Below are 27,448 nucleotides of genomic sequence, written 5' to 3' on the forward strand. Positions count from 1 at the left end.
CCTACCTCTCAGGCGTTTCGGTTTCGAGGCCTAGCGGCGCCGGCGTCTAAATCGTATTTTCCAAGTGGGAGACTTGGTGGACGCGATGCCATGAGTAGATTTTTTTTTCTCGAGGTGCTGCAGTAACACCTCATTGTGTCAGAGCAAAAGCATAGATGTCGTGACCAGTGGGTACTGGTTCTCTGAACCATCCAATTATGCTACTACCAGTGATTGACTGTAAATGTTTTAGTAAATAGAACAGATATATATATATATATATATATATATATATAGCCATTCAAATTACAGATATTTGTAAGTTAGTACATATATTTTAAACTGCATCACTACAAAATAGTGTTGAAGTAAATCTGGGTTCTGATTCTTACCCTGGCATTTATGATTTTTTGACGTGATAACGTCTTATAAATCGATGAACGCCAGCTACACGCACGAATGACTCATTTTCACGTTCCGCCTGAGCCGAGCGTGCAAGAACCGTTCAACCACCGTGCGAGAAAATCTCCTATAATATCAAACAGTTTAAGGCCGGCTTTTGAACTAATTGTTCGTGATTATATTTAAACAAATTATTTAAATTAAATTTGCAAAAACTATTAAAAAAATTTGAAAATTAAAGTATGCAATTTTTCATCAATGTTTTACTATGACGTTTTCACGTAAAATTATCGTCCGTTACCGACATTACAGACAACCCCCTTATTTTTGTCCCAGTACCATCAATACTTAAAGTTATTTATATACCTCTTTCTGAATAGCTTTCCAGTATTAACTGCGCATTCAATAAGCATAATAAAATAAAATAATTTATAATTAGAATATATTTAAATGGTTTTAAATAATATGTTCATATGAATCGTCAGTTAAATATAAAATTTATATGGCAATTATCGTAACAAATACTTAATAGTATCTCGAAAAACGTATTTCATATATGAAAAAACCCGTAGGCATGTGTAGGTATATATCTTGTAGTATAACAACGGATTACCAACGGAATCTTTTGTAAAATACAAAAAGTTTTTTTTTACGTAATAACGTCTTATAAATCGATGAACGCCGGCTGCACGCACGAAAAATTGTCACGTTCCGCCTGAGCCAAGCGTGCAAGAACCGGCCAACCACCGTGCGAGATAATCTCCTATAATATCAAACAGGTTAAGGCGGGATTTTTGACTAATTGTTCGTTATTATTTTTAAACAAATAATTTTCATTAAATTTGCAAAAACTGTAAAAAATATTTGAAAATTAAAAAGTATGCAATTATTCATCAATGTTTTCTTATGACGTTTTCACGTAAAATTATCGTTCGTTAACAGACTTTACAGACAACTCCCCTTTTTTTTCGCAGTAGGCTGGGAGACGAGGAATTTTTCCCACTAACATGGCTGTAAGCAGGGTAACCGGGGAGTATCAGCGCTCACCGCAGGCTCCGTGTTACGACCGTTGAATTGATGCTCGCGTGCAGTGGGTCAAGTGACGCCTATCACTGACGCGGAGCGTATTTTCTACCGCTGAGTTCTGTCGACCGGGACGCTCCCAGTTATGAGGTGCAGCGTAGGTGCGTTCCCTGATAGCATTGTGCTGTGTGGTGCTTCACTCGAAGCGCTGCGATCCGGGAAGCCTACATTTCACAGACGAGAGAGCCACACCCGAAGTTCCCCGAAGTTCATGATCGCTTTTTTTCCGTTCTATCTCATTGTATAAACCGGTGTGGCATTAAATTTTGGGTTCCATTAGGAAAGGTTAGCTACATTATAAATACTTTAAAACATTGTGGATGGTTGGTTATATTTGGTAAGTATAACTACATTAAAAATATCTTAAAATCATTTTATGGTTGCTTAGCAAATAACTTTCAAATATGTAGCTATCCAGGGCTAGGAAACCGTTTACATGATTTCACAGTATATTTAATGCAGGTAGCTATCCTAACCAAATCAACCGTCCACAATGTTTTAAAGTTTTTATAATGTAGCTAAAGTAGTATATGAATGGGGCTCCGGCGCCAGGGTCCAGGGTGTGGAGGTGGAGCTGAGCCACATCTCTGACGTCACGTCCATCTCTGACGTCACGGCGGCCATTTTGGATGGTTGTGACCTTGACCTTTGACCTTGACCTTGACCCCGACGGCCATTTGGATCCGCCATCTTAGATCCGCCATTTTGGATGACGTCATTGTGTTCTCGAAAATTCCGGCATTGTGTTATCCGCCATATTGGATATTGACGTCACCGTTGCAGTTTCCGTTACGGCTGCCATCTTTAACTTTTTTATTTATTATCCGATTTTAATGAATTTTTTTAAAAATTTATAAAAAAAATTAAATAATAAAATTTTAATAAATTATTTACAAAAAATACACATTAACGACACGAAATTCGGAGTCCTCGGTTCGAACCCGATGAGGGCAAAAAATAAAAATGGCGCCCGATCCTTCCCTCACAGTGGACGCAGGCAGACTGACACCCACCACTTATGTCAATGCACATATACCATCAGGTAGTATGACGTTATGTCCGCCATCTTGAAATTTGGACGCCATCTTGAAAATCTTTATTTATTATCCGATTTTAATGAAAAAAATTCCAAAATTCATAAAAAAATTCACGTATTTGAATTCTGTTTGATTATATCGATTCCCGTCCTTGGTTCGACTCCCGGCGAGAGTAAACATCAGATCCTTCCTCCATGAAAGCTACCTAGACTGATCTACCACCACCAGTACCATGTTATATATCATCAACTGGTATGACATCATGTCCGCCATCTTGTCTTCATCCGCTGGAGACCACCATTTTGTTTTCGTCTGCTAGAGTGTGCCGATACCATGTAGTATAATTATCTGGTCACAATACTTTTGTCCTCAACTGTTGACATTAAACATTGACCTTGGCCTTTGAACTTGACCTTGGCCTTTGACATTGACCTTGAAATTTGACATTGACCTTGACCTTGAACTTTGACTTTGACCTTGAAATTTGACCTTGACCTTGAAAATTGACCTTGACCTTGAAATTTGACTTTGACCTTGAAATTTGACTTTGTCCTTGAAATTTTACTTTGTCCTTGTCGACCATCATTGATCCGACATTTTATGTTCAGTACATGCTACCAGGAGCGACCACCTGCTGGAGTACACCATCTTGTGCGTGTACTCATATTATAGAGTACATTTCCATCTGGCTAATTTTATTCTAACCCGCTACAGTGCAGTAATCATTTATTACCGAGGTGCCCCCGCCATTTTGAAATTCGTCCACCATCTTTAAATCATGTAAAAATGTAGCTAGAAAAGCGGGAAAAAATCCAAAATTCATCAAACAAATCACTCATTAACTTACATATCGATTCGATCCGCTCCAGTCCTTGGTTCGATCCTCGGTCGTTGAAATTATGTTTAATTTTATGAAAAAAATAATAACATCAATAAGCCACGTTCAACATTCTTAAAGAGACTTTAAAACCTCTACTACCATCATCCTATAAGCCATCAAAACCACCATATTGAAAATTCTTAATTGTAATTATAGAGATTCGGGAAAAAGTTATAAATTCATTAAATAAATTTGTAATCTATATACTGATTGATTAGATCGACTTATGTCCTTTGTTCGATCCCTGGCCGATACAAAACAACTTTAATTTTAAAAAAGTACCAGAAAAGTGTAAGGTTCGAGAAATAAAACACCACAAAGTCTTTCACAAACATAATATTTATTACACAATTTCTATCCTACTACAGGATCACTTGCGAAAGCCAGCAATCTTTTAAACATTTATCTTTGCATAGACGTGCAACGACTACTTCATAGCTCCAACAGCTCCAAATGCTCCAACAGCCTCCAAATGCTCCAACAGCCTCCAAATGGCTCCAACAGCTCCAAATGCTCCAACTACCTTTTCTTTCAACAGCTCCAATGATATTGGGCTACAATGCTACGAGTCTAAGAGACTACGAGGCTACAAGGCTACGAGTCTAAAAGGATATAGCTGGTTCCGAGTTATACATGGCTGAGAGACTGCATGACTAAAAGACCGCATGGCTACGAAACTACATGTCTATGAAGCTACATGGATACAAGTCTGCTCGGCTCCAACACGCAATGTACACACAGTACACACAGGAAAACGAAAAGTACACACAGGAAAACGAAATGTACACACAGGAAATCGGAACGTACAGTACAAACAGGAAACGGAACGTACACACAGGAAAACGGAACGTACACACAGTACACACAGGAAACGGGACGTACACACAGGAAAACAAAATGTACACACAGGAAAACTAAATGTACAAACAGGAAAACGAAATGTACAAACAGGAAAACGAAATGTACAAACAGGAAAACGAAATGTACACACAGGAAAACGAAATGTACAAACAGGAAAACGAAATGTACACACAGGAAAACGAAATGTACAGACAGGAAAACGAAATGTACACACAGGAAATCGGAACGTACACACAAAACACACAGGGGAAGGAATGATCACACACACAGTAGCGGACACACAGACTTATTTGGAAATCAGGATACAAGAAATAAATCATACATTTTTAAAATATAAATAATTCATTTTATTGTTCATTAGTACACACATGACAGTTAATCAAATGATAATTGTATGTAGCCAGCGTTCCGAAGTTCTTTAAGTATGGTCGATACTTCCACGATATGCGAGTAGTTTCCTCTACGAACAGATGCCACCATCAGTCTTAGCCAGTCAACCAATATGTTTGGATCTTTCCATGATGTGGAATCAATCTCTTCTGCCACCATCTTCCTTGCACGTTTATTATAAATATTATGATCTCTGCTGTCCTCCGTTTTAACACCAACCTCAGGGTTACTTTCATCATCGAGCCAGTGATCATCACAAGCTTGATCAGATTTATTTATTATATCACGACGTTTCCATCGCTTCGGTCTCAGGACACATCCACATTCTTCGGTCTTGTCAGCTTTAGGTTCTGCATCACAGTCTCCGATCACATCGCTAGCTTCAGAGTCACTGTAGTAATCACCGTAGAAGGCATCGTCTTCACCCAGATTACCGTATAAGAACTCGTTTTCGTCGATGTCGAAGTGTCTGCATCGCCTTCATGCTTCCTTTTTAGGAGTCCATTATTTTTACAAAGTATGGAGTATCTGCTAAATATAGGCTTGAGTGTATTTTCACTTTTCAAGGTGTTGATACTTCCATTAGTGTCAGTCTTCCCGAAACCATCAGCATCCTTCAATATTTGTTTCTCGTCACGATCGGCGTGCTACGGCTTCCATCATTTATATAATAATATTATTTGTCTTAAAATCTCCGCGTCCGTGTCACTATCACAGACGTAAAGACATCTTCGTAGCTGTCATCAATATTGCCATGAGCTGCATCATTATCAATCATTTTATGATATCGTTTCCACATTTCAGTTGTCAGTGATTTACCCGCAATCTATGATCTTGTGAGCTCCATTCTCATTTTCTGTAAAAGCTAGTGTGTAGAGTTATATTATTTAATGCTTCAACCCATCATCCCAAACCCAATTAAATCATCTTAGTATATAGAAAAAAATCATGAAAGTTCCTTTCATTTAATCATAGGAACCGCTTCATCCCTTTCACCTTTAGTAGGTATAGTTTCTTGAGCCCAAGAGTCTTTCATTATATACCATGCAGTGTTCTTCAAGAGATGTGGTATACCACCATTTCTACATACAAATCCATACTATCATTAATTTGTTTACACAAAAAAAACCTTCACGTTTTTTTACATGTTTTATTAAATTACCACTTCGACTAAAATAATTACCACACATAGTAATTTCTACAAAGGACACTTTGTCCAAGACATTTTAACCATCATCTGTCTGAAAACAACCATGTCCCATCTATATCACAAAGTAAACGAGGGTTAGTGGAGATAGGTCAAACAAGTGCTAGTCACTCATAGGGTAAGAACCATGTGTTCGATACCTATCGCAGTTATTGTAGCATCTATGTATTTTTCTGACCTCATGTAGAAAATGTGTTCCAATGCATACGAATTTAAACTTATTCACGTGTGACTAGTCAAAAGTACATAAATTCAAACACGCCAACCGCAAAAAAAATTCTCAAGGATAGAGGCAGAGACTTCTCGATCGAGACACGCCTACCATCACCTGCAAATGAACATTGACCCCTCGCGCGGGAATTGCAAGCTGGCAGAATGCTGCTACACTCATATGTTTTGCTCAAGACATGCATACATCAAGTCGCTAGCCTTCCAACTCATTACATGTAAAACTCCAGTGAAATCGTAATCAAGCTCATGTAAAGTACTTGACGGAACCACTTCAAAGTATACATCACTGAACCAGAGCAGAAAATCAGCCTACGAATGTATATCCTGCTACCTACAAAAATAAATGTGTAGCACATATACGAGAGGAGTCGATTCCTACATACCATACTCAATACTCTGATAATTATAAGCAGCAAAATATTTTAAATCAAGACCTTAGCCAGTAAACATTCATTTTCCCATGTTGTAAAAATTCATGTTAGTAATCAGCAACGAAGGAGTGAGTAACTTGGACGAAGAACCGCTTTCCAAGTATCCGGAATCTTACTGATACAGCCCATCCAGTGCACCAGCATACCCCGAAGTGTGGTCAATTGATAAACATCCTTTAATTTTTTAATACCACCTCCGTTGTGTACACTAACATATGATAGGTTACGATTTAAGACCATAAATTTCCCACAAGTCTGTTAGTTTTATTTCGGGAAGTAATAAATTATTTCTCAAAAATAATAAATAAAGTTCTTAGTCAGATTTGCTCTAATGCTACGGTATTACCTGTACCAGCACTTTACCAAAATATCTCCCATAAAAAATCTTAAGAATGCAGATGACATACACAGTCAAAAATAATTTTAGCAAAAAAAACAGTCTTCATCATTATTGGTAAAACAAAATAATACACACAAACAAGACAAAACGGACATTACAAACCCGACCTAAATTACGTGTCACATGTAGTTTATTACATTAAGATAAACGATGTAGGTTAGGGAAAAATAAATAAAAAATTCTTTAATTCTATAATTTATTTAAAATTGTACAATTATACACAATAAAAACTGACATGGTATAAATATCGTATACATTTCTCAGTCCATGCGACATTAATTTTTATTAAAATAAATTATTATAGATCGTATTAAGAGTGACCAAATACAAATAATTCATACAGATAACGATACATCAGTTCAGGAGTGTAACACCTTAGAGGGCCTGAAATTATGCTAGAGACCTTCCTTTACAAAATTTATAATGTTTTTTCAAGTAAAATTTTCGTGTAACCTGTATACCGCAATTCTCACACAGAAATTTTACACGGTCAAGATTTCTTCTGCAGCCATGCTTTTCATGGATACGTGTACTTCGTAGTCGTTCAAATCGTTTACTACAGTAGCAGCACTCATACAGATATTCATCGCAATTACCATCGCTTCCCCGATGTACAACTTGCAAATGAACTTTGCTTTTACATTGCCTAATCAAATTACTTTTGTTTGTGAAATGTACACCACACGGGTCACACGGAAATGTCACACGATTAGCGTTTCTTCTACAGACATGATTTTCATGTCTTCTTGCATGTTGTTGGTATTTAAAACTTTTGTCACAGTACGTACACAGATGTCTCGTCGTTAGACCTTGAGTCACCGACGGCTCGGAAAGTATCTTACTTTCAATGTGCACTGCTGTTGTAGGCGACGAAGTCCCGTATGTTGCATGAGCTGGTGATTTCCCAGTCGACATTGACAGATCATCTGTACTGGATGCCAAAGAATCTGGTGTATACACGACTGATGCAGAAGCTGGGAATTGCTCACATAATGTTGTATTTACCAAATGCGGTGTAGTTGCAGGTATCGGAGTCTCCTCTGCGTTCGATAATGCACACATTGAAGTCTCTTGGAGTGAAGAGACAGTAGATACAGCCATCATCGGGATCTCTGGAGATGGTAGCCACGTTACCATCGGAATCTCTGGAGCTGCCCTCATCGTTGTCATCGAGATCTGCTTCGTCATCACCGCCTCAGTCGTCAGGGACCCCGGTGAAGACGCGAGACCCTCCGTCAAGATCTATGCAGTCGTTGACCCCGCCACCATTGGGATTTGTACCAATGTCGACGTTGTTACCATTGAGTTCGGATACACATCAATATTCATATAGAAGACTTATATGCAGACGAGCCAATCCATCAGATCTGCACTGCACCATTACAAGAGGTGGACTGAGGGACCTGCTCTCTAAGTCTCGCTTAAATAACCATGTTCGCTTGTATAATACGCAAGTCAATACATCATCCATTGTTATTACTTAAAAAAATTAGGAATTTCAAGGAATGAGAATTTAAATTATATACACAAATAACTAATCACACATCCTACATACACGGTTAATTTAGACCTAATAGAGGAGCAAGAGTCTGTAATCAATGGAACTTTCACAACACAAACAAAATTTAAAGTAGGTAACCAAATTTAAATATTATTATGTAGAGCTACACATAACATCCAACTAACTCCAAATGACTACAACACATGACTAAAACCATTTATACGATACCAGGCTAGGTCCAAAGTCATTTTTTTTTGTACCTCTCATCTACAGTTCAGAGGACCTTCAGTGTTGATATAGCTACAGCCAAGACATGTCCAGTACCATACATCTTCAAAGCCTTCAAAGTCGATCCTTGTTAATCCTTACGACAAAAGTCTCCGAAACAAGAAACCTACTCTACATGTTTACTAGACATTTTAAGCTTGTCATAGCACACATCGATAAAAATCTTCGTAAATAACCCAAAATATTATCAGACCACTAACATTCGATTTATGCACATACAGTAGGTCACCAACATATTCGTCAACACATGACCATTCTACATTAAGCTCCTCACTTACTTATATCAGCCTAATCGACTACACTCAGCACACAAAAACTAAAAGAAGTCAAATAACATCCTATTATTTATTTACATTCGAATATTTATCAGCATGCCGACTGCTAATTAAATAAGCCTGACAGTGAACATGTTAGCAAAGTTTACTTTTATATAGGACCAGGAATCCATTGAACCTTCAGAACCTAGCTACACATACAGTGCTGGATGCAAGGAATTCTACACTCAGTTGTCATCACTGACACTCATACTACATCATAGGCACTTGAGTCAACACTCATTTTCCATCATTAACATTCACACAAATGCAAATTAACCACCATCGACACTCAATTCAACACTCACTTTCCATAATCTAAACTTAATTCGGCACTCATTTTTAATCATCGACACTCAATTCAACACTCACTTTCCATAATTTAAACTCAGTTCGGCAATCATTTTCCATAGTCGACACTCAATTCAACACTCACTTTCCATAATTTAAACTCAATTCGGCACTCATTTTCCATAGTCGACACTCAATTCAACACTCATTTTCCATCATCGACACTCATTTCGACACTCATTATCCATAATCGTCACTCAATTCCTCACTCATTTTCCATCATCGACACTCAATTTCCATCATCGACACTCAATTTCCATCATCGACACTCAATTTCCATCATCGACACCCAATTCGACACCCAATTTCCATCATCGACACTCATTTTCCATAATCGACACTCAATTCGACACTCAATTTCCATCATCGACAGTCAATTCGACACTCATTTTCCATCGATAACACTCAATTCAACACTCATTTTCCGTCATCGATACTTAATTCTACATACTCCTTCCTTCTTCGACACTCTTTTTCCATCATCTACATACAGTAAAATGGAAACTCTCTCCACACACACACACACACAGAGATATATATTAATATATGCATAATCAACTCAATTCTTTAAAGTAGCAAACACATGAACTTTATTAGGGCATGAATAACGACACATTTTGATAACAATTTTTAAAATTATATTTATATCAAAAAATACTAAAGTATAAAAATCCGTCAGTCAATAAACATTACTAACTTATTATATATACCCTGAAATTCTAAGTTCATCAAGAATAGCCCACGTTTCTTTGATAACTGATAAAATTTCGTCATCTTGCGAAACAAGTAAAAGTCGCAACATGTTCACCAACACGTTCGGGTCTTTCCACGATGTATAATCAAGTTCACTTGATGACACCATCTTCTTCGATTGTTTGCTGAACATATTCTGAAAATCGTTGTAATAATGATAATGATAATTTGTATCATCATCATCGCTGCCGTCCACATCTTTATCAAACACACTGACATCTACATCTTGCATATCCCAGTATTTCGAATTTTTTGACATTGGAGTACCGTCATTGGCATCAAGCTTACTTGCTAATTTTCCAAAAAAAATATGCCAAAGTCCGTAGAAGTCTACGATAAGACGTCTTGTCACTTTTTCTGGAGATGTTACTTTCATTATCTTCTACCTTACTTATATCTCCAACACCATTTAAGCTATATCTTTTCTCAAGACCTGGAGAGATTTTAACACAATCGCTTTTAAGACTAGGTAGATCAATTTCATTGTAAGACATACTGTCCCCGAGCATATCGTCTCCATCTATGTACTTTATCTCCTGAACGAGCTTGGCTTTACAAGTTTTATAGTGTCTTTTTAAATTCTCTCCTCGTGTCATCCGCCTACCACACTTGCCACAACTTAGTATTTGAAGGAATGGACTTTTAACACAATCGTTCTTTTCATGTCTACGAGCATTATAGTTTTTATCAAAGTATTTGCTACAGTATGTACAATGTCCTTCAGATCGAGATCGATATTTGAGTATCATACCTTCACTAGACTGTACGTACTCCATAATGGTTGAATAGCCACTAAAAGTATTATTTAGGTACTTCGTATTTTTATGTATGAACATTCATCAATTATTTACGATAAAAGATTTTTTTTCTCATTTTGACTAAAAAAACTCATGTTCCACATAGTTTTACTACCCACCTTCATATTTCATCATATGTTATGTTGTAAAAGCAGCCAAAGTTGGTTGTAGGTTACGGAATGCTCACTCACGATCTGTTGAAAAAGGTGTGCTTCCCTGGATCTCAAGAGGAAGAACATTGACCTTATTTAAAAATTAGTGGATAATATCATGGCCTAGCAAGAATCACAAGATAATCTATTCACATATTAGGAATCATCATGTATCAGTTGTCTGTATATGCAGTCTCTGTTGTCTGTATAAGTAGACAATGTTTTGTGTGGGATGCGGGATGCTCCCTAACGATCGCAACAGAAGGAGGGCTTCGCTAGAACTCAAGGGGAAGGGAAAATCTTCGTGTGTGATAGCTTTTCCCATTTGTTTCAAGACATATTAATCGTCTGATTAATGAACTTTGGTTTTTGTGTGATTTCCACCTGTTAAAATTATTTTTTAAGTGTTTATTTGATAATATGACTTCGGAAATTTATACGAAACTCTGAATAAAATTACCTGTCTTAGACACCAAGGACAATACAGTTTGTCCTTCATGTTAATGCTTCTCAGCTGTCTCAAAGCTTATTATTTGTCTGAGTAAAGTTATTGTTTTTTAAATCCACCTTGATAAAAATATTGTAAGTGCTGATTTATTGACAGTATTTCACTAATTAAATGTAACTCTGAATAGAAATGACATGACTCAGTAAGTAAAAAATTCTTCATGCAGAGATAGATCTCTCACAAATAATCTGAAGCACTCGGTGAAAACCATCAGATGTCTAGTTAGGTATAATCAGAAACACTTGGAGAAAGCCATCAATATAATAACAAGAATAATCTGAAGCACTCGGAGAAATCCATCAGATGTCTAGTTAGGTATAACCAGAAGCACCCGGAGAAAACCATCATAATATTGTCAAGTATAATCAGGAATACACGGAGAAAACAATCATAATATTGACAAGAATAATCGGGAGCACACGGAGAAAACCACCATAATATCGACAAGAATAATCAGGAGCACACGGAGAAAACCACCATAATATTAACAATAATAATCGCAAGCACACGGAGAAAACCACCATAATAATGACAAGAATAATCGGAAGCACACAGAGAAAACCACCACAAGTTTTCTTTGATATCATAACAATACAGAAAAAAAATATTTAAAAATAAAAATAAATTAATAAAAAATTTTAAATGACAAAAAATAAATAAATAAACAGATTCTGCTAGCTTGTGAACTTCTCATTATTGAGCAAAGATATAGTTCTAGTACAAGACAGACGGTACTCCAATGTCAAAAAATTCGAAATACTGGGATATGCAAGATGAAGATGTCAGTGTGTTTGATAAAGATGTAGATGGCAGCGATGATGATGATACAAATTATCATAATCATTATTACAACGATTTTCAGAATATGTTCAGCAAACAATCGAAGAAGATGGTGTCATCAAGTGAACTTGATTATACATCGTGGAAAGACCCGAACGTGTTGGTGAACATGTTGCGACTTTTACTTGTTTCGCAAGATGACGAAATTTTATCAGTTATCAATGAAACGTGGGCTATTCTTGATGAACTTAGAATTTCAGGGTATATATAATAAGTTAGTAATGTTTATTGACTGACGGATTTTTATACTTTAGTATTTTTTGATATAAATATAATTTTAAAAATTGTTATCAAAATGTGTCGTTATTCATGCCCTAATAAAGTTCATGTGTTTGCTACTTTAAAGAATTGAGTTGATTATGCATATATTAATATATCTCTGTGTGTGTGTGTGTGTGTGTGTGTGTGGAGAGAGTTTCCATTTTACTGTATGTAGATGATGGAAAAAGAGTGTCGAAGAAGGAAGGAGTATGTAGAATTAAGTATCGATGACGGAAAATGAGTGTTGAATTGAGTGTCATCGATGGAAAATGAGTGTCGAATTGAGTGTCGATGATGGAAATTGAGTGTCGAATTGAGTGTCGATTATGGAAAATGAGTGTCGATGATGGAAATTGGGTGTCGAATTGGGTGTCGATGATGGAAATTGAGTGTCGATGATGGAAATTGAGTGTCGATGATGGAAATTGAGTGTCGATGATGGAAAATGAGTGAGGAATTGAGTGACGATTATGGATAATGAGTGTCGAAATGAGTGTCGATGATGGAAAATGAGTGTTGAATTGAGTGTCGACTATGGAAAATGAGTGCCGAATTGAGTTTAAATTATGGAAAGTGAGTGTTGAATTGAGTGTCGACTATGGAAAATGATTGCCGAACTGAGTTTAAATTATGAAAAGGAAGTGTTGAATTGAGTGTCTATGATTAAAAATGAGTGCCGAATTAAGTTTAGATTATGGAAAGTGAGTGTTGAATTGAGTGTCGATGGTGGTTAATTTGCATTTGTGTGAATGTTAATGATGGAAAATGAGTGTTGACTCAAGTGCCTATGATGTAGTATGAGTGTCAGTGATGACAACTGAGTGTAGAATTCCTTGCATCCAGCACTGTATGTGTAGCTAGGTTCTGAAGGTTCAATGGATTCCTGGTCCTATATAAAAGTAAACTTTGCTAACATGTTCACTGTCAGGCTTATTTAATTAGCAGTCGGCATGCTGTTAAATATTCGAATGTAAATAAATAATAGGATGTTATTTGACTTCTTTAAGTTTTTGTGTGCTGAGTGTAGTCGATTAGGCTGATATAAGTAAGTGAGGAGCTTAATGTAGAATGGTCATGTGTTGACGAATATGTTGGTGACCTACTGTATGTGCATAAATCGAATGTTAGTGGACTGATAATATTTTGGGTTATTTACGAAGATTTTTATCGATGTGTGCTATGACAAGCTTAAAATGTCTAGTAAACATGTAGAGTAGGTCTCTTGTTTCGGAGACTTTTGTCGTAAGGCTTAACAAGGATCGAATTTGAAGGCTTTGAAGATGTATGGTACTGGACATGTCTTGACTGTAGCTATATCAACACTAAAGGTCCTCTGAACTGTAGATGAGAGGTACAAAAAAAAATGACTTTGGACCTAGCCTGGTATCGTATAAATTGTTTTAGTCATGTGTTGTAGTCATTTGGAGTTAGTTGGATGTTATGTGTAGCTCTACATAATAATATTTAAATTTGGGTACGTACTTTAAATTTTGTTTGTGTTGTGAAAGTTCCATTGATTACAGACTCTTGCTCCTCTATTAGGTCTAAATTAACCGTGTATGTAGGATGTGTGATTAGTTATTTGTGTATATAATTTAAATTCTCATTCCTTGAAATTCCTAATTTTTTTAAGTAATAACAATGGATGTTGTATTGACTTGCGTATTATACCAGCGAACATGGTTATTTAAGCGAGACTTAGAGAGCAGGTCCCTCAGTCCACCTCTTGTAGTGGTGCAGTGCAGATCTAATGGATTGGCTCGTCTGCATATAAGTCTTGTATTTGAATATTGATGTGTATCCGAACTCAATGGTAGCAACGTCGACATTGGTACGAATCCCAATGGTGGCGGGGTCAACGACTGCATAGATCTTGACGGAGGGTCTCGCGTCTTCACCGGGGTCCCTGACGACGGAGGTGATGATGACGAAGCAGATCTCGATGACAACGATGAGGGCAGCTCCAGAGATTCAGATGGTAACGTGGCTACCATCTCCAGAGATCCCGATGATGGCTGTATCTACTGTCTCTTCACTCCAAGAGACTTCAATGTGTGCATTATCGAACGCAGAGGAGACTCCGATACCTGCAACTACACCGCATTTGGTAAATACAACATTATGTGAGCAATTCCCAGCTTCTGCATCAGTCGTGTATACATCAGATTCTTTGGCATCCAGTACAGATGATCTGTCAATGTCGACTGGGAAATCACCAGCTCATGCAACATACGGGACTTCGTCGCCTACAACAGCAGTGCACATTGAAAGTAAGATACTTTCCAAACCGTCGGTGACTCAAGGTCTAACGACGAGACATCCGTGTACGTACTGTGACAAAAGTTTTATTTACCAACAACATGCAAGAAGACATGAAAATCATGTCTGTAGAAGAAACGCTAATCGTGTGACATTTCCGTGTGACCCGTGTAGTGTACATTTCACAAACAAAAGTAATTTGATTAGGCATTGTAAAAGCAAAGTTCATGTGCAAGTTGTACATCGGGGAAGCGATGGTAATTGCGATGAATATCTGTATGAGTGCTGCTACTGTGGTAAACAATTTGAACGACTACGAAGTACACGTATCCATGAAAAGCATGGCTGCAGAAGAAATCTTGACCATGTAAAATTTCTGTGTGAGAATTGCGGTATACAGGTTACACGAAAATTTTACTTGAAAAAACATTATAAATTTTGTAAAGGAAGGTCTCTAGCATAATTTCAGGCCCTCTAAGGTGTTACACTCCTGAACTGATGTATCGTGATCTGTATGAATTATGTGTATTTGGTCACTCTTAATACGATCTATAATAATTTATTTTAATAAAAATGAATGTCGCATGGACTGAGAAATGTATACTATATTTATACCATGTTAGATTTTATTGTGTATAAATGTACAATTTTAAATAAATTATAGAATTAAAGAATTTTTTATTTATTTTTCCCTAACCTACATCGTTTATCTTAATGTAATATACTACATGTGACACGTAATTTAGGTCGGGATTGTAATGTCCGTTTTGTCTTGTTTGTGTGTATTATTTTGTTTTACCAATAATGATGAAGACTGTTTTTTTTTTGCTAAAATTATTTTTGACTGTGTATGTCATCTGCATTCTTAAGATTTTTTATGGGAGATGTTTTGGTAAAGTGCTGGTACAGGTAATACCGTAGCATTAGAGCAAATCTGACTAAGAACTTTATTTATTATTTTTGAGAAATAATTTATTACTTCCCGAAATAAAACTAACAGACTTGTGGGAAATTTATGGTCTTAAATCGTAACCTGTCATATGTTGGTGTACACTACGGAGGTGATATTAAAAAATTAAAGGATGTTTATCAATTGACCACACTTCGGGGTATGCTGGTGCACTGGATGGGCTGTATCAGTAAGATTCCGGATACTTGAAAAGCGGTTCTTCGTCCAAGTTACTCACTCCTTCGTTGCTGATTACTAACATGAAGTTTTACAACATGGGAAAATGAATGTTTACTGGCTAAGGTCTTGATTTAAAATATTTTGCTGCTTATAATTATCAGAGTATTGAGTATGGTTTGTAGGAATCGACTCCTCTCGTATATGTGCTACACATTTATTTTTGTAGGTAGCAGGATATACATTCGTAGGCTGATTTTCTGCTCTGGTTCAGTGATGTATACTTTGAAGTGGTTCCGTCAAGTACTTTACATGAGCTTGATTACGATTTCACTGGAGTTTTACATGTAATGAGTTGGAAGGCTAGCGACTTGATGTATGCATGTCTTGAGCAAAACATATGAGTGTAGCAGCATTCTGCCAGCTTGCAATTCCCGCGCGAGGGGTCAATGTTCATTTGCAGGTGATGGTAGGCGTGTCTCGATCGAGAAGTCTCTGCCTCTATCCTTGAGAATTTTTTTTGCGGTTGGCGTGCTTGAATTTATGTAATTTTACTAGTCACACGTGAATAAGTTTAAATTCGTATGCATTGGAACACATTTTCTACATGAGGTCAGAAAAATACATAGATGCTACAATGACTGAGATAGGTATCGAACACATGGTTCTTACCCTATGAGTGACTAGCATTTGTTTGACCTATCTCCACTAACCCTCGTTTACTTTGTGATATAGATGGGACATGGTTGTTTTCAGACAGATGATGGTTAAAATGTCATGGACAAAGTGTCCTTTGTAGAAATTACTATGTGTGGTAATTATTTTAGTCGAAGTGGTAATTTAATAAAACATGTAAAAATAACGTGAAGGTTTTTTTTTGTGTAAACAAATTAATGATAGTATGGATTTGTATGTAGAAATGGTGGTATACCACATCTCTTGAAGAACACTGCATGGTATATAATGAAAGACTCTTGGGCTCAAGAAACTAAACCTACTAAAGGTGAAAGGGATGAAGCGGTTCCTATGATTAAATGAAAGGAACTTTCATGATTTTTTTCTATATACTAAGATGATTTAATTGGGTTTGGGATGATGGGTTGAAGCATTAAATAATATAACTCTACACACTAGCTTTTACAGAAAATGAGAATGGAGCTCACAAGATCATAGATTGCGGGTAAATCACTGACAACTGAAATGTGGAAACGATATCATAAAATGAGTGATATTGATGCAGCTCATGGCAATATTGATGACAGCTAAAAGATGATGTCTTTACGTCTGTGATAGTGACACGGACGCGGAGATTTTAAGACAAATAATATTATTATAGAAATGATGGAAGCCGTAGCACGCCGAATGTGACGAGAAACAAATATTGAAGGATGCTGATGGTTTCGGGAAGACTGACACTAATGGAAGTATCAACACCTTGAAAAGTGAAAATACACTCAAGCCTATATTTAGCAGATACTCAATACTTTGTTAAAATAATGGACTCCTAAAAAGGAAGCATGAAGGCGATGCAGACACTTCGACATCGACGATAACGAGTTCTTATACGATAATCTGTGTGAAGACGATGCCTTCTACGGTGATTGCTACAGTGACTCTGAAGCTAGCGACGTGATCGAAGACTGTGATGCAGAACCTAAAGCTGACAAGACCGAAGAATGTGGTGGTGTCCTGAGACCGAAGCGATGGAAACGTCGTGATATAATAAATAAATCTGATCAAGCTTGTGATGATCACTGGCTCGATGATGAAAGTAACCCTGAGGTTGGTGTTAAAACGGAGGACAGCAGAGATCATAATATTTATAATAAACGTGCAAGGAAGATGGTGGCAGAAGAGATTGATTCCACATCATGGAAAGATCCAAACATATTGGTTGACTGGCTAAGACTGATGGTGGCATCTGTTCGTAGAGGAAACTACTCGCATATCGTGGAAGTATCGAACATACTTAAAGAACTTCGGAACGCTGGCTACAAACAATAATCATTTGATTAACTGTCATGTGTGTACTAATGTACAATAAAATGAATTATTTATATTTTAAAAAAGTATGATTTATTTTTTGTATCCTGATTTCCAAATAAGTCTGTGTTTCCGCTACTGTGTGTGTGATTATCCGTTTCCTGTGTGTACTGTGTGTACGTTCCGATATCCTGTGTGTACATTTCGTTTTCCTGTGTGTACATTTCGTTTTCCTGTGTGTATATTTCGTTTTTCTGTTTGTACATTTCGTTTTCCTGTTTGTACATTTCGTTTTCCTGTTTGTATATTTCGTTTTCCTGTGTGTACATTTCTTTTTCCTGTGTGTACGTCCCGTTTCCTGTGTGTACTGTGTGTAGGTTCCGTTTTCCTGTGTGTATATTCCGTTTCCTGTGTGTTCTCTGTGTACGTTCCGTTATCCTGTGTGTACATTTCATTTTCCTGTGTGTACATTTCGTTTTCCTGTGTGTACATTTCGTTTTCCTGTGTGTACTTTTCGTTTTCCTGTGTGTACTGTGTGTACATTGCGTGTTGGAGCCGAGCAGACTTGTATCCATGTAGCTTCATAGACATGTAGTTTCGTAGCCATGCGGTCTTTTAGTCATGCAGTCTCTCAGCCATGTATAACTCGGAACCAGCTATATCCTTTTAGACTCGTAGCCTTGTAGCCTCGTAGTCTCTTAGACTCGTAGCATTGTAGCCCAATATCATTGGAGCTGTTGAAAGAAAAGGTAGTTGGGGCATTTGGAGCTGTTGGAGCCATTTGGAGGCTGTTGGAGCATTTGGAGGCTGTTGGAGCATTTTGATCTGTTGGAGCTATGAAGTAGTCGTTGCACGTCTATGCAAAGCTAAATGTTTATAAGATTGCTGGTTTTCGCAAGTGATCCTGTAGTAGGATAGAAATTGTGTAATAAATATTATGTTTGTGAAAGACCTTGTGGTGTTTTATTTCTCGATCCTTACACTTTTCTGGTACTTTTTTAAAATTAAATTTGTTTTGTATCGGCCAGTGATCGAACAAAGGACATCAGTCGATCTAATCAATCAGTATATAGATAACAAATTTATTTAATGAATTTATAACTTTTTCCCGAATCTCTAGAATTACAATTAAGAATTTTCAATATAGTGGTCTTGATAGCTTATAGGATGATGGTAGTAGAGGTTTTAAAGTCTCTTTAAGAATGTTGAACGTGGCTTATTGATGTTATTATTTTTTTCATAAAATTAAACATTATTGCAACGATCGAGGATCGAACCAAGGACTGGAGCGGATCGAATCGATATGTAACTTAATAAGTGATTTTTTTGATGAATTTTGGATTTTTTCCCGCTTTTCTAGCTACATTTTTACACGATTTAAAGATGGCGGATTAATTTCAAGATGGCGGGGTACCTCGGTAATAAATGATAACTGCACTGTAGCGGGTTAGAATAAAATTAGCCAGATGGAAATGTACTCTATAATACGAGTACACACACAAGATGGTGTACTCCAGCAGGTGGTCGCTCCTGGTAGCATGTACTGAACATAAAATGTCGGATCAATGATGGTCGACAAGGACAAAGTTAAATTTCAAGGACAAAGTCAAATTTCAAGGTCAAGGTCAAATTTCAAGGTCATGGTAAAATTTCAAGGTCAAGGTCAAATTTCAAGGTCAATGTCAAATTTCAAGGTCAAGGTCAAATTTCAAGGTCAAGGTCAAATTTCAAGGTCAAGGTCAAATTTCAAGGTCGAGGTCAAATTTCAAGGTCGAGGTCAATTTTCAAGGTCGAGGTCAAATTTCAAGGTCAAGGTCAAGGTCAAAGTTCAAGGTCAAGGTCAAAGTTCAAGGTCAATGTCAAAGGCCAAGGTCAAGGTCAAAGGCCAAGGTCAATGTTCAATGTCAATAGTTGAGGACAAAAGTATTGTGACCAGATAATTATACTACATGGTATCGGCACACTCTAGCAGACGAAAACAAGATGGTGGTCTCCAGCGGATGAAGACAAGATGGCGGACATGATGTCATACCAGTTGATGATATATACCTTGGTACTGGTGGTGGTAGATCAGTCTAGGTAGCTTTCATGGAGGAAGGATCTGATGTTTACTTTTGCCGGGAGTCGAACCAAGGACGGGAATCGATATAATCGAACAGAATTCAAATGTGTTAATTTTTTGATGAATTTTGGAATTTTTTTCATTATTTCGGATAATAAATAAAGATTTTCAAGATGGCGTCCAAATTTCAAGATGGCGTACATGACGTCATACTGCCGGATTATATATATGCTATGAAACATGTGGTGGGAGTCAGTCTGCTTGCAGCCACCGCGGGGGAAGGATCGGTCGCCATTTTTATTTTTTTTGCCCTCATTGGGTTCGAACCGAGGACTCCGAGCTTCGTGTCGTTAATGTATGATTTTTATAAATAATTTATAAAAAATTTATTATTTAATTTTTTTATAATTTTTAAAAAAAATTTCATTAAAATCGGATAATAAATAAAAAAGTTAAAGATGGCGACCGTAACGAAAATTGCAACGGTGACGTCATCATCCAATATGGCGGAAAACAGATCGCCGGAATGTTCGAGAACACAATGACGTCATCCAAAATGGCGTATCCAAGATGGCCGCCGTGATCTACTTGTCCCGTTACGTTATGTCCCGTTACGCTGTGTCCCGTTACACACATCTAAGATGGCCGCCGTGACGTCAGAGATGGACGTGACGTCAGAGATGTGGCTCAGCTCCACCTCCACACCCTGGACCCTGGCGCCGGAGCCCCATTCATATACTACTAGCTAACCTAACCTAACCTAATTGACCATTAGTCATCATGAGTTACAATGAACAAAAAAAAAACCGAAGATGCACGATCGGGCGATTGGCTCTCTCGTCTGTGAAAAGAAGGCTTCCCCTGCGATCCACAGAGCGCAGCAGGGTTACCAGCCCATTCATTCATCTCGAGGTCCCTGGCAATTTCTCTAATTCTGGTTCCTGAGAAGTTATCTGGTACAAAAGAGTGACTTTTGTGAAGAATGTTTTTCTGGCGAGATTAAAATTAGGCTATGTATTTGGAAAACACCTTTGTAAAATACAAAAATTGGAAACTTTAGACGTGGTTCACGATTCAAAAACATTACAGAGTGTATAGCAGGTCATGACCGATAGAACCTGTGTGAAATTAGTTCACATTTGAATTTCTATTTGTTTATTTTAGCCAATGAAATTACGCGATTAAAATAACTTGTTTTAGTGGTGTTCGAAAATAAATGTCTTAAATGTTATTTTCCCGAAAAAGCTGCTACAATAGCTATTTTTCAACTCATAAATGTTTTAGGGTTATAATTGGGTAATTTTATTTAGTTTACTATATTATTAACATTTTATTTAATTTTTTTACATGCCACTTATTCAATAAATTATAATGAAAATTTTCGAAGGGAAAATTACCTGAGAAAATTGACATATAAATAATTTTCTATCACCATACGATAAATATAAATTTACTGTCTCCCTAAAACAAAAAAAAAACCTCACTCTCTACTCAGTGACTGTGTCGCTTTGCATCCGCAAAAAAACATGTTTATTTCCCTCCTGCCTACACTACATATTCCGCATGCATAAGAGAGGTCAGCATGTTGTTGTGAATCAGTAGGTTTGAAAACATGGTGGTTAAATCTTGTGTACGTGACCCACCTTACGGTTAAATTGAAATTGTGGATAGAGCCTAAGAAGCGATAGTAGTTCGTTCAACTGCAATGTAAATACTACTATCACAGATACCCTTTAGTGGTGGCGCATGCATACTTGTGAATAAAACGACACTCTGTAGGAACGCGATGTTCAACTAAATGCAAACGTGAGCTCGTGAAAAAAAAAAAAAAGGATCTTACACAGGACATCCTCGCGTGTTCCCATTCCTTTCTCTTTGTGCGTCTCTCTGTCATCCTCTGTCGCCATCGTCCACGAGAAACCAATACGCTCGTCACGTGTGGGACTCAGCGTCTCCACTCCAGCCTCTGTCGAGCTCTCGCGAGCCAAAATGAAATTACTGTTCACCTCTCCGTGTTCTGCCGCTATGTTCGAACAATTTCCTCGTTGCGTTCTCTTGACGCCTGCTCATCGGTGAAAATGAAACTCCTGCTGTTTCGCATAACTTCAAATGGTTATCGAAAAGATTTCTTGAATATAATTACTTACAGCTCAACAGTCCTGTCAGCCATTTTGAAAAACCCTCGTAAGTAATATAACTGCGCAAAACTAAATACTAAATCATCGCTTCGACTAAACCTTTCAAAACGTAAGGAGAGTTTGTTTGTAACTTGATCGTTACAGATTCACATATTGTGATGAAAAAAACTATGGCAGTTAATTAACACGCTTTTATATTAGCTTCACTTGTAACTAAATATGTAATCAAAGCTTGAAAGTCGATTTTAACCTACTTATAATTGTCGTATCAATATTAAATTTTGTAAGTACATGTAATCCTCATGACAATACAATAATTTCTTGACTATAAGTTGCAGAGAGTGAAAGAGAGAGGTGTAGCGGGAGCGTTACTTCTATCGAGATATGATCAAAAAACCACTACTTTCAAGCTATGGGCAGTAACCATGGTTTTTGACGTGACAACGTCTAATAAATCGATGAACGCCGGCTTCACGCACGAAAAGTGTCCCGTTATGCACATTGTCCCGTTACGCTGTGTCCCGTTACGCTGTGTCCCGTTACGCTCATTGTATAGGCTTGCGCCGCATCTATCTCTCTTCCACTCGATTAGAACAACCATCGATTGACGTTTTCGAGTCACATTAAACCTGAAACACTCCCAGTCGTTTCCTACTTTTCCTATCATCATCCTATCCTTAACATAATAACACAGATTCGAAGAAGTTAAATAGCAAACATGTATTACAGTTATAGTAAAAATAATATCTTCATTAAATTAATAAACATATTTGAATTAATGAGTGCAAATAAAAGTAAATTTATCAATTAAATTGTAGATTTCATTTCACTCCTTCTTTGTATTCATACAAAATAGTGATAATTAAATAAAAATGATTCAATTTTATTAATAAGAGTATGCAATCATTTCATCAATGTTTTGTTATGACGTCACGTTAAACTTTCGTCCGTAAACCGATTTTAGAGACAACCAATTTTTTTCATGTATCCATGAGGCCGAGGCATGGTAGAAAATTTTCCCGGGGATTGACTCTCCCCTCCACCTCCAGGAGGTCAACCACAAAAATTTCGAAAATTTCAAAATTTTATTTCGTTTTATTTGGAGTGTTTCCAAACCAAGAGGGTGGGGCATTGTGTAAAATGTTACCGTGGTTCGAATTCCCCCGCCCACTGCGAATATGTATGATATGCTCCCAATTTTTCGGAAGTCGGCAAAATTGAAATACATTGATTATGACGTGTTCCCGAGTCTTCGGGCACCATCGGACCTCCTTCGGGGGCTGCGGTTAGTTGACTCTGAAATTTTTGGGACTTGATTTTGTGATGCATATTGAGGAATTTATAAAAAATAATTCAATATGAATTAAAAATAAAAAAATTAATAATAGTTAAAAAAAAATGAATGCACGCTTTCATTGATGTATTAAATAATAAGTGAAATATCTTTAAATTTAGAAAAAAATTTCAACAATGGCAGAATGAACTGCAACTCTTTATAACGTAATTTCTTAATAAGCCTAAAATAGTATCAAGTATTTAACATAACAATTATTGTAATGAAATAAAAACGTGGGTGCTCTCTATTAAATTTTCATAATGACTCTGTCATAAATAACAGCAATTAGTGTTAGAAAATTTAAGACAACTGAAATCAAGCTCCCCACGCTTTTTTTATTAAAATTAATTTTTAAACATTTATCTGTAATATTTATTTTTCTCTCTTTATATCGTGTATGATTAATACTTGTACGGATTTTTTAACACAAATAAATTAAGATATTTTTATGTGTTTTTTACTATAAAATACATTTATAACGCAATGTCTCGATGATAAATAATACATGTTTGGTGTCTTTAATGAATAGTATCTGGGCGACCAAGCTGTGCTCTATTTTTTATTTCGTGTTTTTTTTCAGGAAAAAAACCTATTTAGATTAACCTGAAAAGCAAACTTTTAACGAATATAAATTGTCAACCAAATCGTTAGAGCCTTTCCGAGATACGAGAAATTTAGATTGGACTCAAAAATCCTCAAAATAACTCAAACTGACTCAAAAATTCCTAAAAATGTCCCATTTTCGCGGGAAAAATTCCCGTTTTTAAGAGAATTTTGTCCTTAAAAATGCCAGTGGCTTAAAATGTCCACATTTAGGCTTAAGCATTCATATATACAACCTCTGATAAGCCTCTGACAACATTTTGAATCATGACGTCCCGTTACAATTTCAGTTATTGCCGCCATCTTGAAAATCTATAATTGTTATTATAGAAAATAGGAAAAAATTAAAACTTCATAAAAATTAATTAATAAAATTTAAAAAAAATATTCAAAAACTATGTTTCTCATTTCGTTACGGTTGACATCTTGCATTCTATAAACGTTGCACATTTCGTTACGCCCGCCACCTTGAACTGTATGACATAAACGTGGCGCGTTTCGTTACGGACACGATCTTGGGTTCTAGATCGTTACAATTTACATTCCGGCCATCATCTTGAAAATTCTTTCTTTTTATGCTAGAAAATCAAGAAAAAATTATAAAAATTTAATTTATCGAAATGAAATAAATAAAATATTAATTAAAAAACGCACTCACGTCCTTGGTTTGAACCCAGACATGGCAAAACATATTTAAAGTGACGATAGATCTTTCCTCCACGGAAGCCACCGGCAGACTGACCTCCCACCACTAATTCCAAGATATATATGACATCACGTCCACCAATTTTTTTTTCGTCTGCTGGAGGCCACCATCTTGTTTTCGTATGCTAGAGTGCACTACCGGCATTAAATTTTAATTTTTGTCCACTAAAGTGCAGTATTAATTTATTATTACTGTGGCACACGCCATCTAGAAATTTGGGCGCCATATGGAAAAGTCGTAATTATATACATTTAAATTCGGAAAAAATTACAAAAATCGTTAAAAAAATTAAATTAGTAAAACAATGATTGGCACGATAGATTTTCGTCCTTGGTTTGATTCTCGGATAGAGATAAGGATAACTAAGGCTTAAAATAAAATTTTTATTCTCTTTTCCATTACATTTCGCAGAGTTAAATAATCATTTCCTGTACGAAAACTATCAACTTGAAAAAATACCTGTCCTTCGATTTAAATACAATGCCGCTATGCCTAACATGAAAGTCTAATTTTTTTGATACTTAAAATACTTTCCGTCAATTTCATGAAAAATGCTATAAGTATAGGCCAAGTGTCCACGGACCACGAGACCAGGTCATGAACAATGTCAGTCGTATAGACCAGACACTCGCAAACCATCTTCGTCGATAGCTGATATAACATATTTCAACCATTAAAGACAAATCCTCCGAACCGTCAGACCTAAAGTATCGATTAAATCAATAACAAGCATTTAGACAAACGGATCATGTTTTACGCTTATAAGAGGACCAAGAATCCTTGAAAAATGTTTTATCAAGACAAAGAGGTTTTGGACAAGTAAATATTCAGAGCTACTACAGAGCTACTACACATTAAATTAAGCGCATTAAACGAAACGACACACATTCAACAAAAGAAAAGAACACACAGTAAACACAGGAAACGGAATGAACACACGGTAAATACAGTAAACACATGAAACTTAATGAACACACAGTCTAAATAAAAGGTTAAGTAATGTTTGAGGTATTCCGTGGGCAAAAAGTTAGAAATTAATAGCCTCTTTTACATCTCGCATCATTAGGTATCCCTCTACATAACCATTGTGTGCTCGATTAACAGACTCCAGTAACTCCATCATGGAGGTACTTATTCCGGAATTGAACAGATGACTCTTTCCCTTACAGCAAGTTCAGGACCTCAAACGTATATGTGTCCGTAACAGTTATCACTCAAAGGCATCTTCATCGTTCCGCGTAGGATGAGCAATCACATTCATTTTATGATATACTTGTCCGCAAACAATAAAACTATAATTTCCATGGGTATTTATAGTTGTCATATTCCACGTTGAAGGATGCTTGCGCAAAAGATTTTTTTTCTGTGAAATTCTTTGAATTATGGGTGACGCTTCAAAACCAGTCGTAGTACTAGTTATTTTGAAAATTTTGGTAGCGCCATTAAAATTCATCCATTCAAATAACAGTCACAAAAATAATTAATATTTATACGATTAGAAACATGATCCTCAGGAAAATGCAATGCACTACTATGGATACACGATATTTTAAATGATCCTTACGTTTGATACCGTACATCTGCACTTACAGAGCATTTATATGTTGATAAATAATTCATTTCTAAATATTTGTCCCTACCTGTGTCTCGACGTGTTCTTCTAGCCGGTGCTAATTTCGTTCATTACTTTCAGTGTTAAAAAGCTAGTGACGCTCGCCGTCGTAGATATTCAAGGCGTTGCTCAAATCGCTCGGAACTGTGCTGGCCACAGGTTGTGACGCACGTTGTCGTGGGTCTTCTATATGTGTTTCACGATGTTCAACACTTTCACTGACCACACGTTGTGACGCGTGCACATTTAAATCATAGGACTTTCTTCAATCATAATGTTAAAAAACTTTTGAAAACATCTTACTTTTGTAGCATTAGTGGGTCCAGCTAAACGCGGGGTTTCTTGAATAAAAAAATGATTCGGTCCATTTTCAACAAGGTTTCCTTGAAATGTGTCTTGACTGGGAGAAGTTCGAGAAACTTGGTTGGGATGATTTTCTTCGAGGTTTCCTTGAGAAGAGTCTTTGCTGCGTGAAGTTTGATAAAAGTTAAACGATTTTATTAAAGTGTTTTAGGCATTATGAAGTGTATGCATTGTCTGTCAAATATACACATATAAGCAAAAATAACCAAGTTAGCACTTTGCTAATGTGAAACATGAACTACCTAACATAATAAAACAATAAAGTTGTTTTGATATTAGACGTAAGTGCCCAATTATCATTTAATATTTTATGTTTTAATTTCTAGTCAATAAAATAAACAACAAGGACTTATACAATACGTTAAAATATTAGATTTACAATTTAAAAATAATTAATTAACATTGATTTGTTGATAAGGCATCGATGGTCAATCATTATAGAGACAAAAAAAATGTTAGCCTGCCTACATTCATTTGATACCATGTCGAGTCCAGCCTAGGGGAAAATATTAGAAGAATATTTATTTTTATATAAATCACATTTTTTCAGGGAAGACACCAATAGGTTTAAATAAATTTGAAAAGCAAAACTTT

At 36.5% G+C, this 27,448-nt stretch overlaps 1 protein-coding gene across 1 annotated transcript in view; it reads left to right on the forward strand.

Moving 5' to 3' along the window:
• The window catches only part of LOC134533678 (protein CEPU-1-like), a 381,962-nt gene that overhangs the window by 191,230 nt on the left and 163,284 nt on the right, over positions 1-27,448 (forward strand). The window lies entirely within an intron of this gene.

This window comes from Bacillus rossius, chromosome 7, assembly GCF_032445375.1.
Source record: "Bacillus rossius redtenbacheri isolate Brsri chromosome 7, Brsri_v3, whole genome shotgun sequence".
In the NCBI taxonomy this organism is placed as follows: domain Eukaryota; kingdom Metazoa; phylum Arthropoda; class Insecta; order Phasmatodea; family Bacillidae; genus Bacillus; species Bacillus rossius.